Source organism: Falco biarmicus, chromosome 12 (genome assembly GCF_023638135.1).
Source record: "Falco biarmicus isolate bFalBia1 chromosome 12, bFalBia1.pri, whole genome shotgun sequence".
NCBI lineage: Eukaryota > Metazoa > Chordata > Aves > Falconiformes > Falconidae > Falco > Falco biarmicus.
The window spans coordinates 10,675,209-10,689,946 of NC_079299.1; the positions used below are offsets into that span (position 1 = coordinate 10,675,209).

Genomic DNA, 14,738 nt, shown 5'->3' on the forward strand with positions numbered 1-14,738 from the left:
CATTTTTACAGGCAAGTTCTAGAGTGAATTTTCAGTCACCCAGCTAACTGCAGCAGGAAATCCATCTCAAACAGCCATAGTTTATGAACCACTAACTGAAATGACCCAGTAGAATAAATAAATATGCAAGGAGAAAAGAACTGCATTCTGTATCTTAATGACTTTGGTCATGGCATCATCTCCTCAACCTGGTATTTCTTATACCATTTTTGTATTAATCTGTTCCAGGAAAATGTGTTTTAAATCTTTCCAGTGTATCATGCAAATGATAGTCAGCATAGAAAATAATCAATATTTATATACGCCTCTCAGCATTCCCAAATTGTTCTAACTCACAGGAAGTTTCCTGTTAAATTTGACCAAAAGTGAGAATAAGAATCAAGGGTCTTTTGGAAACAATATAGATTTCTAAAGAGCTGAGGTACATCTAGCTGTGGTTCTATTCTTTTGCAGTGTCAATCCCTGTTAATTTCAGAAAGTCTTAAATTTCAGAATTTCAGGGTACTCTTATACCCAAGCATGGTCTTACACCCATTTCACAGAGACAAGCAAACATTAACGGATCAGTTTGAGTTACCGCAAGTTTGTGACCGTCTCAAAACCACATTTTAGATTATAATGTTAGGTCTTCGCTTTCTCAAGAAACCATTTATCTCTAAGTGGCAATAAAATATTTTCAACTGGGTGCTCACAGTAAAGACACTTAAATCCATGCTGAGACGCATAAAGACTATGATTATCAGAAGTGAGCAGCCACTAAAATACCTACCGATCAGTGCTGTATGCTGACTTCTAGGTATGCTGCTAAACTGACTTCTGTCAAAAGCTAGTGATTTTTTTTTGTTCAGGAGACCACTGTTTTCAAAAATCTGAAGACCTAATGACCATGCTAAATTATACATTTTAAATTACCCAAACTGATAATTGATGAAAATTGGAAAACCTTTGTTCATTCTGTCATAAGACTATTCTAGCTTGGACAGCAGTAACAGTTGCACAGAAAAGTATAGCCCTTGTCTAAATCCCATTTGGAGTACTTGCAACCATGGAATCAAAAGTAATCAAAAGTTTGTTACTTTACTCAAAAATGCTAAAAAGTTTTTCATTTTACAAGTCTTACTGAAAAGCTGAAAAGAGGCACAGGTATTAAGTAAGTCCTCAGGCAGAATAAGCAAACTAGAATATTCAACACAGCATAGTTTATTTGCACAGATAATCAACCAAGACTTTTTCTGGTCTACAAAACTGGGTGCTGACTTGTGATAAGCCATAGAGTACTATAACGTGTTAGCTCATGCTTGGTGGCAACAGGTTTGTTTTCCAAGATTGTGTAATCCAAATTCCTTTTCTGAGAGATGATTTTGAGCAGCACTATTAAATGGAATAATTAATGAGAGCATAGAATACTAGAGAAGTAAACCTTTGCTTTTTTGCTTGTGGTAAACTTCAAACACTTAAAGTATCAATCTATAAAGAATGAATATGATTTTAGGAATAGGAATTTCTGCTAGTGCCCTAAGTTTCTGCTTACATGACAATCCGGTCAGTGTATCCAGCTGTAGCACATGACAGAGATCTTAGGAACACAGTTAGGGTCACATTTACAATACAAATTGGGAATGTGTTGCAACTGCATTCTTTGATTTGATTGTAATGTAGATGACTGTAAGGCTAATTAAACATCATCTACTGTTCACAGGAGAAACCACCAGCTGTTGCTTAAGCACAGTTTAAAGACAGTTTTATACAAAACAGGTTATGACATGGTTTCACCAACCAACAAGGACTGAGATTTTTCCATGTTATAACAAGACTCTAGAATTACTTTAGCCTCAGTTTAAACACATTCAAAATATGTTTAATACAGGTCTTGCTAGCAAGGTGCTAAGATACTTCAAAATTCATTGCACATAGCTTCAGATGACACATATAACAAATGTCTCCTGTATTTTGACCCAGATAAAATCAGTTTTGCTCTGCTGATAGTTAACCATTTGGTCAAGCTGAATGGTGTTGGGCTTTATTTTCACAAGCGCTCTGAGACAACATTCAGGCCTATTAAACCCACAATTTGGAAAAAAAAATAATTAAACAATGCCTCTCTCCTATACAGGGCTTTCATCTGCAAATCAAAAAGCACCTTCTTAAGATCGCTATCATTATCTCAATTTTCAGAGAAGAAAACTAAGACACAAGGATGTGCTGCTACATGCCCAAGATCAGACCAAAGACTGGTAGCTAAGGTAACTGATATACAGTCCTATGTCAATAAGCTATTTCCCATCTACTCTACTATTTTATAGAGCATCTTAATATAATAATCCTGATGCAATTGTAGAAAGAACCTGAATAAAAAATAATTTACAGCAGAACAGAGGGAATAGTTTGGAGGAAAATTCCATAAATCATTACAGCAAGTCAATAAGGTCTCTTAATATAATTTAGAGTTGTCATCTTTTCAGAAAAAAAATAAAAATAAAATGGCTGTAACATGATTCCCTAGCAGCATAGAAAGATAATACATTATGCAGCCTACATATGATAGAAGATTATCCATCAAAGTTTTCCAGACAAATTTGAACCAGCACAGGATTTTGGAACTAAATCAATGATATGTATCATTTTAACATCACATTTTTGAAAGAGCATGAAACCACTCCCAAAGTAACAGGTGGGAACCATTGGTTTTAATTCCAGGGTTGTATACTCCTGAGAGCTCTTGGGAGCAAAGACGTGTAAAAATTCCAGGTTTCAATGGTCCTGGAAAATGGTGGTAGCACCAACACAACATATTTTTGTTAATGAAGACTCTTTGCAGTAACTGGCTATAATCTTTGGGAAGCTTGGTTTTTCTAAAGCACCTACTGCTACAATCTCTGTCAGTCTAATACAGATATTAATCACTGCATTAAGCAATCTCATGGAAAAAGTAATGATCTTTCCCATTCCCAGTTTCAGGAGCTTCTCTTGGTTGAGTAAGTTTGAAATATATTTCATTTTGCAGAGTTTGTTGAGCTGACCTTTTAGTAAAAGCTCTTGCTGACAAGTAGTCTGATTTTTTTTTATTCTAGCTGGTTTTATTTCTTCCTAGGGGGCCTTGTCCTGCAGGTAACCAATACGCAAAATCTCCTCTCCAAATCTTCCCATCTGTTAGCATGTTTATGCTTTTTGCGACATTGTTTCATTTGCAGTTAAGGTCATTAAATAAGCTTACTTCTAATGCAGAGACACCTGTGAAAGTGAAAGTGACCAGCTGCAAAGCAGGAATTTTGACTAAAAGATTTCAGGTGGCCAGCACACCACCTTTAGGCACAGCTGCAAAAGTTATTTATTGTCTTTAAAACTACATTCTTACACCTGCCCCAGTATGGGGAGAACCTGACAGGAACGAAACATGTTAAACCCTAGTTTTGATGCAAACTACCCTCTCTTGCAACTTTCCACTCTGTAGGGGAAAGCCATTTTCTGGCGTAAAACTGAACCGTAAAAATTCAGAGCACAGGAGCTCTATGATTTATCTTACCATCTCATTCTGACACTTGACATTTCTTCCAGATTGTTAGTCAAAGCTCTGCACCTACTTATGGTCAAGTATAATTCAAGTTAAAATCTGAAATGGTGTCCCTTCTTAGGGCCTCAGTGTAGCCATATGCAAACTGGGGATAATTACTTACTTCATTAAGGTGTGGTGTATGTAAAATGTTTGAGAGTCTTAGATGAAAAGGACTTTCCTTGCAAAATGTAATTATAATACTGTTATGCCAGAGGTAAGGCATAGGCCTGTGATTCCACATACAGTATTTAAATACAATCACTTATCTATCAAAATCAAGAATCTGTGCTATTTCTCCCTCTCTCAGCTCCTGATCCTCTTACCATTAATAATCTGAGAAATCCTGACTCCAACAAATCTGCTCATGTACTCCTTCAGGAACGTGTACGAGTGGCAAAAACAGCACAGTAACTCAAAAATAGTATCAACTCTTATTTATCGCTATTTTTCATAATTTTCCTGTGTGTAAGAGTCCTTAAGTTCAAGTGTCACAGTTTTAGAGGGATACCTCCCTTTGACATTTCTGCAGGAGCCCACTGGTAGCATTTGCTTACACTTTTTGTAATGTGGATAATTTTAAATAAATGTAGTCTAAGGCAAAAATAATTTTGCAAATTGTTCATTGGCTATGACACACAAGAGCTTCTACACGTAATTTCTAGTACTCACACCATTCTTAAGCCTACTTGGTCTGGTGTGAGCCGTTCAACATCTCCCAGTAGCCCCAGCCTTCCTGATGGTAGTCGTCGCTTCCTACAGCTTGGTGCCTCTCTGCTCTTCTCCAGCAGGCATCACAAGGGCTTTCCCACACCTGCCAAGCACCAACCGCCACATTGCAAACCAACTTTAGGTTTTCTCCTGCTTGCTTTCCAGCAAGGAACGTGCATGACGGCGGCACCGCGGGCGTTCTTCCATCGGGTCTCCTAGAGAAGCCCTCCGCGCAGCTGGGGCAGCAGGGATAACCACCCTTCCAGAAGCGGCGAGAGACCCGAAGGGCTGAACTGGGCGAAGCCGGCGGAGCAAAGGTAGGGAGGGCAGGAGGAATGCCAGACCGAGGGAGAGCACGGGGGGATACGGAAGGGCAGAAGAGGGGCCGCAGGGCAGCCGGGCGGCACCCGCCTGCCTGCGGGGGCGCTGCGGGGGGAACGCGGGAGCTTCCCGTCCCACGCGCGCAAAGCCCGCGCCGGCGCCGCTCCCACGCCGAGCCCTGGGGGCGCTGCCCCCCCCGCCGCGCCCCGGCCGCGCCCCCCGCCGGGCGACGGTCTGCTCCCGCCGCGGCCCGGGCCGACACGTGCGCGGAGCCCAACGGCGGGTGGCGGCCGGCCCGGGCCCCGCGCCGACACGCGTGGCGGGAGGGGCGGGGAAGGGGCCGGTTCCCCCCGGCGGGCGGGGCAGGCGCCCCGCACCTGGCAGCTCTGCCCTCCCTGGGAGCGCTGCAGCCGGCACCCGCCCCGATTGGCAGCAGCGTGTGCCCTCCTCTTCCTCCCTCCTTTTCCCTCCTCCGCGGGGTGGGTTTCAGCCTTCCTCCCTCCTTGGGGAGGGTGGGGGAATAATTAAAAAAAAGAAAAAAAAAAAAAGGAGAAAGAGAAAAGAAATCCCAAGTCGCGTCCCCGACGTCTCCGGGCCCCGCGGCCGCAGCGGCCGCCCCACATTCCTGGCATTCCTGGGCCGTGACTCCCCGCGCCGCCCCGGCCCCGGCCCCGCCGCCTCCGGCTCGTCCGCCCGCCGGCCCCGCTCGCCCCCGCGGGACACCAGTCCCCTCCCTCCCGGCCGGCCTCCCTCCTTCTCGCACCCCGCGGGCGGCAGCAGGAGCTCAGGGCGCCCCGGCCCCCCGCGCCGCCACCGGCGGCCCCAGCTCCCGGCCCCGCCGAAGTTCCCCGCGGTGGCCGGGCCGGGGCGGCGGGAGCGGGTCTCCCTCCCCAGCGTCCCCGGGGAGCGGGCCCGCCCGTTTCGGGTCCCGCCGGCAGCCGCTGCCTTCCGGGCCGGGACAGCCGCCTCCCGCGGGAGCGCACAAAGCCGGAGCCGCCGCGCTGCCCGGGCGGCCGCCCAGCAGGTAAGGAGCCGCCGAGTTCGCTCGAGTTCGGGCTCGGGCGCGTCCCCGCCGCGATCAGCCGCCCGCGCTGACTGAAACCAGCCGAGCGGTGCCTTCCACCCTGCCTGCGCGACAGGCGCTGTTTGCGGAAGGCTCGCTTTGCCCCGCAGTCTGCAGTTACGGCTCCGCCGCGTACGCGCTGCTGTGTGTAAATTACGAAAATAGCCAAGCTTGGGTTACAAATGCCAGTCGGTGACCTACGATAAACAACCGTCGGACGGTCCGTCCAGCCCGTGAATTTAATCTGCTAGACACCCAGATAACACGGCATTGGTATCACCGGGAGGTATTTGCACATAGCTAGGAGCGGGCAGGGCTCTCTGCCGGGCTGCTAGTATTTACACCGCGGCGTGCCTGTGTTTGCCTTCCCCCCGCCCAGGGGTTTACCTTCTTCTTTGTTAGTTACAGTCAAGCCTAAACTGGCCGCTTGTCTTCAGCAAGTATGTAACGCCGAGTTACGCGGAACAGATCGCAGCGAGGCAGGGAAGAATGACATCTGCTCTCATTTCTGATGTGGCAAAGTCAATGAATTTTTAAGATCTCAAACTAGCTCTCTTTATTGGAGTGTATTTGGGACAAGTGTTACATAATGTATGTGTGGTATGTGGATATAATGCGTGCTGGAGCTTTCCTATCGAAAACGTTTTATTTCTGATATGCATAAAATAATCATATGTTTCTATTGTAAGCAACTCTTCGGCTGCTTGTAACTTGGAACAGTGACCGGTAAAGGCGTGGACTCAATATATCGTTGCCCAAAAAGTTTTCTGAGATTTTTGGCAGGTAGCCTGAAATTCATAGCTCAAAGAAATACTTTTACCAGACGCCAGTTCTTTTTTCTTTAAACTCTACACAGATAACAGCTACTGGGTTTGGTTGTTCTGAAAGCACTCTTACGTGCTGAAGTTCTTTAGGGTTTGGAAAAATATATGTTTAAAATGGCTCGCCCCAAATCACAGGTCACCACCTGCCAACCTCAATATTATGAGGGAAGGTAGTCGCGTCTCTTGAGGGAGAGATGTGAGGGGAGGCAGTCCCGGCAGGGACTGCTCTCTGCTTATCCAGCTGAGAATGTCCTATCAAATACGAGCCACAAACTATAGATTATATAGCTTTTGCTCTTGCCCTCTGGGAGGTTTGTAGCTGACATCTACTGCTTGTTACATGGTGTAAAATAAAGCATGTGTTGATATTATAGTAATGCAAATAAGCTTTAGGCCCTGTTCTGGTATTGGCAGTACTTTCTTGAACTTTTTTTTGTTTCTGTAGGAGGCTGTGCCAGAGTTGCTTACAGGCAGAGGGCACTTGTGTGTATCTAATGGGTCGTGATGGAAAAGTTGGGAGCTTTGCAAACTTGTGGTTTGAAGCACAGCCCATCAGCTAAAAGGTAGTCCCCAAAATCTGTGGAAGAGCTTGTGGCCATCAGTCCTGCCGCTGCATTTGTGTGCATGAAGCTTGAAAGCACGACTGTCTCAATGCAACCTCAGAAGATCTAGTGGTGAGGATCGAGGCTGGAGGGGGAACTGCAGGACTGATCTCTGTATGGAGCAAATTGAATTTTTGTATGTACCTTACACTTACAGTTTTAAATGTGTCTTTTAAATGTTTCTGTAATAATAGCAGAAGTAGCTTTGGTGCAGTGTTGTTCATGAGGGTTAATTAGCAACCAATGTTAGTACTAACGACTGACTTTTCTCCTGGTTGTTCTTGTCCAGCAGAAGCCCATGAGTCAGTTATTGTAACTTAGGTATGGAATGGCTTTCCATGAAACACATCTGGTTTTGTGGACTTAGCAAATTGTTTTGGCTGCCAGTGGCTCCTCCAATGTAGGAGAAAGTATTTATTATACAAAAAAAAAAAAAAAAAGTTGTCTAAATGCTTTCGGTAATGCTGTGGCTTCCTTTTTCTATGTCTGGTACCACTGGAGCCAAAAAGGCTGCACTTCATTCTGTTTCTCTTCATATCCAATGAGGCTGTATTTGATTAAGTGTTACTAAAGTAGCTCACTTTAATCAGGGTTTAAGTTTAGCGTAGATATATGCAGTGTGAAAAGTGTACTTGAACTCCAGCTCCTCAGCTGGAAGCAAGTCGTTCTCTGTTGCAAGGGTTAGTCAGCAGAGGGATCTTTATAAACTGCTGGTAGTATACAAAAGCTAAAAGGTTTTCAGCAGGCAGTGCCGCTTAGTAGCGTATCAGTCCTAGTCCTGCAAAGACCCACCCATGTGCGAATATTCACGTTCCCGAATAGTGCTTTTGAAACCACAGAATTTTTGTTACACACATAATAATAAACATATATACAAGTCTTTGCAGGAGCCAGACTATAATACTTAGTATGCAATATATTTGTGCATGTGTATCCAGCTCAATTACAAGATTTCAAGAAAGGCTTAATTTTTATGCTGAGCAGATGCCATAAAAGTCTTTTTTTATGTTGTAAGTCCACTGTGAAGCGCGGCATGCCTTGGCCTATTATACTTTGTGGACTTATACTGGAACAGATCCTGGCCTTTGAAAACAAACCATTACCCTGAAGATGTTCCTCCTGTGAGTACACAGAATACTCTGAAATTTTATGTGGAAAGGTCTGGTTCCATTTTTTTTAGATCTACTGGTTCTCTATTCAGAGACTGTGTGAAAGCTGCCCCCTCCACCTCTTAAATGGTTTAAAAAAAATATTAAAAAATAAAAATGAAAGACAGGATCCTAAAGGAACTGAAGTAGACCTGAGCTGAAGTCCCGGATCACAAAAAAAGTATGATATTTGTTCCGGTGTCTAACTCCCATTCTTCTGCATCTAGTGCAGGAGACTTCAAAACTCAGTGAGCACTCGTAGCTTCCTCTGGTTGTGTTGAATCCAGACTGTGTCTAGAGCGAGTGTAGCCTGTCCTGTGTGGTGCCCATCTTCTGCCTAAGACCTTCTGGCTTGCTGTGCACTTGGAGCTGAAGAGGTGTTCTATGAGGAGGCATCCCACAGGCTCTGAAGGAATAGGGTTCCTCACAAACGTGGAAATAGCCATGGGGGCAAGAACTACAGTCCGTGACTCTTCCCCTTTCCTCTTTCTTCTGGGATGTAGGAGGGAGTGAGGAGAACTCTGGAGTGTGAAAGGATCAATGAGTCAAATGTCCACGTGCCTGAAAGCTGAGAGGTGCTTTGTCGGGTTATGGGGGTTTTGTTGACTTGGTCTTTATCTGTTCTGTAAGACAGTGTTATTTTAGAGACAGTAACACTACATCTTTATTTTTGAGTTGTGTGCATTACTGGTGATGGTTATTTTCTTTTACCCTGTCTCTTGATAGTATTTGGCTTGACTATCTGGTCTTTGGGGATAGTTCATTTTTTCTTTCACTGTAAAGCTACATGACAAAATGGAGCTTGTGATTGAAATGTCTGGATAGTTTTGTAATAATAATAAGCAACCAGAACACGAAATTGGAGCTACTGAAAATTTTTGAGCTATAAGATGTAACCAGGTACCACTTATCTTAAATAGATGAGGAATCAAAATTGGTTTTGACATAATATTTTGGATTAAAATTGGATTTGTCTTTCCCTGTTGAATGCATACACGCTATCCTTTTCTTCTGCTTGCATGTTTTCTGTTTAAATAAACCTTTAGGTAATTTCATTCTATTTATTCATAGTTGATGCTTTGTAGACAAGAAATCTCAGTATTGGCTTTACTGATTCCTTTAACATAGCACAGTCTGAGCTATTTTTCTTTGGAAAGAATGATTTTCTCTAGCTAAACCTGTTGTTTTTTACTTGTTGATGAATAATGATATAAATTTTTAAAGCAAACTTACTCAACTCAAGGATGATTTCATGTGAAGGTTTGAAGGATTAGGAGCATTTTAATTTCATTGTCTTCAACTTTGAATGTCTGTGCCTAATAATGTAATGGAATTTGACCAGTTTTAGCTAACTGGCAAGATTAGGTTGTGGTCAAACAAGGGCAATGTGACTATGCAAATGCAGTACCTTGCCTTCTGAACAATGTTGATTGGTATTTTAGGCTTTAGATGCAGAGGAAAGTAAAGGCGACTTTAAAATGGCACTTTAAAGTACTTCTCAAGGTCAGCAAATCAATGCTAAAAGTGCCATTGGAATTAAGGACACAAGACTATGATGCAGCACAAAGCTTGTAAAAGGAACGTGCATTTGTTTTAAAATGTATTTTCCCCCCATCATTGCTGCCCTAATAAGCAGTTGTACATATCAGCTATATATGAGCAACTTCTGAAAATACCTAAGGGATTATAAACTTAGCACTAATTAAGCATAAATTTAGCTAACGTTAAGGTTTTCTAACCAAAGGATTTTTCTGGAAGGAGTTGGTTATGTGACATGTTGTATGGGTGATGTGCTGGGAAGAAGAGAACACTAACCTACAGCCCCCCTCTGATATCCCTCAGTCATTGTGACAGTTTTGTGTTCTGCTGATGTGAAGAGTTTAGATACTGAGCTTTGCTCAACACCAAGGAAGTCTTCTGGAAACTGCAACTCTCCTTTCTAATTCTCAGTGAGTGTGCTTTTTCTTATGACAAAGAATACCTTTTTTTTTTTTTTTGGTAACAATGTAAACCTTAAATTACCATGTGATGTAAAAACAACTCTGAAAGGGGGGGTGGTGAACATGTATGTTGGTGATCTAATAAACTGGATGAATGATGGTGTGCCAAAACTTGCTAATGATGCAAAAGTATTTGGATTAGGCAAGATTGAAGAAGACAGAAAATTGTAAGCGGAATCCAAGAAAGCTGGGTAAAAGGGAAACAGCAGATGATGTTGATAAATTCAAGAATATGCATGTTGAAGGGAATAATCAAATTACTTGTTCATGTTACTGGATTGTAAATTAACTATGTTTATTAAGGTGGGGAGGAAGATTTCAACAATGTTTTATTTGAACTTATGCACCTTCTTAATGCTTAGCATTGGGCAGAAAAAAACGCTACAGTTGTGCAATGTTGTGTTAATAACACAAGGAACATTATTAAACTGGTGCTCATATTCACCTGGAATAATCAACCTGTGATCTCCTATCAAAGAGGAGAGACTGGAAAATATTCATATGAACTTGAACTGGAAATACTAGTGTAGTGTCATTTCAAAGGGGTCAGTTAGATGAGTTGGTATAGATACGTGCAAAATAATGTTGCCATTAATAAGCAATAATTCCATTAGCCTTTAATTCAGTGACTATTTTTAGGGAGCAGTTTGAAAGACAACGTGTATAACACTCCCCCCAATCACCATTTAATTTTTAATTTTTTTTAATACAAATAATTGTAACACTGCCAAAGGAGATTGTATGAACAAAGATCCTAGTAGGGCGAAAAAGTGAACCGTTCCTAGGGACAGGAGGAACAGTCACAGCTACAGCCAAAGGGGTGTTAACTGTAGTGCTGTAGGGCATAAATCAACACTATCTGATGGGTTGAATCTTTGATTTGCAATCTATCTGTGTTGCAACTATCTATAAAATAAAATGTGGACTGATTTTCTGACTTCCCTGTTGAAAAGGCTGAAACTATTCTGAACTCAGAAAATAAGGTTAATGGGAAGGCCCTCATCTGTGAAGATGCGTAAAAGTGATGTGCTCCTTTGGGACTCCATTCTTTGAACAGCTACCCAAAGGACACTGAGTAGGGCCTTAGCACAGGAGAAGTTGGCAGTGTAGGAGAAGCGCAAGGTTACCAGTAGTTGTTTTAACTTGTGTTTGTGCAATTCTTTCTTGTTTTTACAACTGAGAAAATACTTTGCATTCCTAAGGTTTTTTAGATTAGCCCTTATCATGGAACTCCCTCCTTTGAAAGGAGGCATTCACTACCTTGTAGATAAAATGCCTTTAGTTTTTTATTGATGATGATACTTAAACTAGGTCTTTGGACAAGCCTGGGCAAAATCAAGGGACTTTGCCAATCAGAGATTCAACTAATACAAGCCAGATCACATTTTGATGTCTACGTGCCGTTTTAAATTTGACCCCTTCCCTCAACACTTTCATTTGTTCTTTTGATGCAAAACTGTATCCTATTGGTAGTGGAAACCCTGTGTTTTCCGAGTACATGATATACAGTGCTTATCTCAGGCACTTTAAAAGGAAGACAATATGTAAAGGAATTTCTACACAAAATTTGTGCCTGCTGTTTACCAGGACAGAGGAAGAGGAGAGGGAGAAGCAATATATCCAGTGGCCTAATTCCCCATGTGCTGAGGTGGAGTAAAACTTCTGATGCCTTCAGTGGGAGAAGGCCTTGAAAGTCCTACCCTGATTTGTGAGAAAATCTGACTTCTCCCTTAAGAGCTTTCTGAAAGGCTTAATGTGAACAGACCTGCCTCAGAAGGAAGAGCCATGATTTGCTTTGGGGGTGATGGGAATTTATTTCAAAGGTTCTGGAAAACAGGCATCTGAAATGATGGCAATGTTTCGCTCCTCTTCCCCCCCCCCCCCCCCCCCCCCCCCCCCAGCTTGGTTGGCATAGTTTAAGACCTACTGGGTAGGACTGGTGTCTATTTAGATTCTTTGTGGTGTTGTGAAGTGTCAGTCTGTTTAGGAAAATGTTTTGGTCAGTTTACCAGATTAAGAAGTTGGCTGTTAAGGGGATGGTTGATGCAGTCTTTTGCTGGTAGACAGAAATACTGCCAGAGATTCAGAGCTCTGGTAGGTTCAGAACAGAGGGTGTACATGGCAAGTTTCTGCTTGTGAGCAAAACAACTTATGCAGATGTTTTTGAGTGAAGGTTCTGTGATTCCTTGCACCTTTGGCAAGGCTGTGTTGGGGGAATCTGTGACAGCAGAGGAAGCTAAATCATGGTGATGATACTTATATGCTGCTGCTTCCCACCTTGTGGTTCTTTCTGAGAACAGAGAAAGGCAATGGCAGGGTTTGCTTGCAAGTTTTCTTCCATGTGTCCATGTTCTTCTGAGTAGCTTGGTGCCCCCAAATGCATTTGTACATTTGTTGGAAGTCTTGTTCATAAAACAGAGCTAAAATAATACAGGAGAACATTATTGAGGCCGGTTAGCATTTAGCATCCAAATACATCCAATGAACAAATATGTTCATTGCTAGTAATTTCAATTCATTTTTTTATTAACTTTATTTCTGACAAGCAGGAAATAAAAGCTGCCATTTGAAGATGAAAGTTATTTATGCTTGTTACATATTTTAGGGCTTTTGGTATGCAGTTTAGTGTTTCAATACTACTTAATGTTATGCAGAGGAAAGTGTTTAAATAACTACAGTGCTGTATATGAAGAGTTAGATTTCATTTAATAATTAAAATTTTTTAATTCCTTTCTGTGTTGTGTAGAATGTGCCAGGAGCCTTACGGGTAGCATAAGATGTAATACATGTCTTGAATTACAATCTAAGGAAGAGGGGAAGAAATGGTTTGGTGCAATGGGCAAATGGTGTGCTGGGAAGAGCTGGCATGCATCTGAGGATTTTGGTTTCTTTGGTCATAATCCTGCCCTCCTCTGTAGCTGGTTTGTTCCTTGGGAGTTTTTCTGGTTTCTGTATTTAATTTTTAAATCATCATAAACATGTATTTAAATATGCAAATTCAGAAATGCACATTTCCTCTAAATTTACAGTTCAGTAATTAAGAGACAGTTGTCTCTGAAGGGAATTACTGACACCACCTCAGGACCTGACTTCATGAAGTGATGAGTTTCCCTGGAGCTGGAATGGAGGGAAGCACCTTTAGGAAGGATACAGTAGCTTGGAGTATGAGATATTTTCTGCTTGCTGTATGCTAGTTTTGATGTAGCTGTTCATGTTCTTTGTTGCTGGTGTAGAAACCTAAAACAGTTGCTCAAAGAACAGCTCTGAGTTTTTGTAGTACACATTTACATATAACTCTTCACTGCTGAAAAGGTAAATTATTAATGTACCTTATGTCAGTAGGATGTGCTTTCAAAACCATTAAACCTTGCCTAATGGTGGCCCAGTTGTTTCATCTGATGTACAAATGGGTTTATCCAGAGAGACTGATACAGTCTTACAGTTTTCCTAGAACCTGATTTAGGTACGAAAATTGTGATCCATACACTAATTCATCTGTCAAAACATCGACAAGGGTTGGGTACACATTGGAGACAATTAGTAATTTTGTTCTAGTAGTCAGTAATGTGAACCTCTCTGTTGATATTATATAAGGTTTCTTTCCTACTTTTCTATTTTCAGATTGGGTTACAATAGAAGTTCGTTAACATGTAGCTTAATTTTCACGCTGGCTTTATGTGTTCGGTGTCCTTGACAAGTACCACTAACTCTGCATACGGCTGTGAAATTTGCACTTCCTCCCCGCACTGCCCAACATCCCCCCCTGCGTTGTCCAGTGTCTGCCCCCACCCCCACCCCCCCAAGCAATACACCAAAATGGTCATGACTGCAGGACTATGAGCTTGCAATAATACCGTAAGTTCCATGCAAGTAAATCTGTTAAATGAATGGGGTATTCAGCTAACTTCAGAAAACACTGTCTGCTCTTAAATACCTCTTGGTTTTGCTTTCTCTTAGTTCTCCTTAGTAGTGTGGATTTACAATGTAATTTATTTTTTACTTGGGATAGAATCAGAGCAAATACGTTTCTCAGTCTCATCGTGTTGTATTCTGCAGAGAGGAACAGAGGATATGACAATGATAGGGAAGGATATCCTCAATCATTCCTCTATTTTCTTACGGTGAAAAAACTTGTGCATGGTTATCTTAAGGCTTTTTGTCACAGCCTGAGAGCTGTGGCTGCAGTGTGGAAAGCAGAACATGTTAGTTTTGTTGACTGCCTTTTGAAAAAGTTAAAATCTGGGAATTACAATAAAATAACACTTAAAACTTACATGTTAAAAAAGACCCTTTAGTAATAAAGTGAATAAAATAATTTTGTAAGATTAAGGCAGAATCTAGATTGTTTATCACAAAAAAACTTCCCAATAAGCTCTATGATATGTTGTGTTACTCTCTCAGGAGTAGTAGCTCTGTTGTGGGGACTATGTTAAAATAACACTTGACAGTCTACTAGAGCATTCAGTGAAGAGTTTAAATCTCTGTCATAAAACCAGACAAGGTTCTGGCTTTGTAATCA

The 14,738-nt window shown here is 42.1% G+C and overlaps 1 protein-coding gene across 1 annotated transcript in view; it reads left to right on the top strand.

Annotated features, from left to right (window-relative positions):
- Nucleotides 1-5,342: 5,342 nt before the first annotated feature.
- PTPN14 (protein tyrosine phosphatase non-receptor type 14) overlaps nt 5,343-14,738 on the top strand; it is a 118,782-nt gene continuing 109,386 nt past the window's right edge. The window contains exon 1 of the mRNA XM_056356987.1: nt 5,343-5,606. The gene's annotated coding sequence lies outside the window, so the exon portion shown is untranslated. The remainder of the gene's footprint in view (nt 5,607-14,738) is intronic.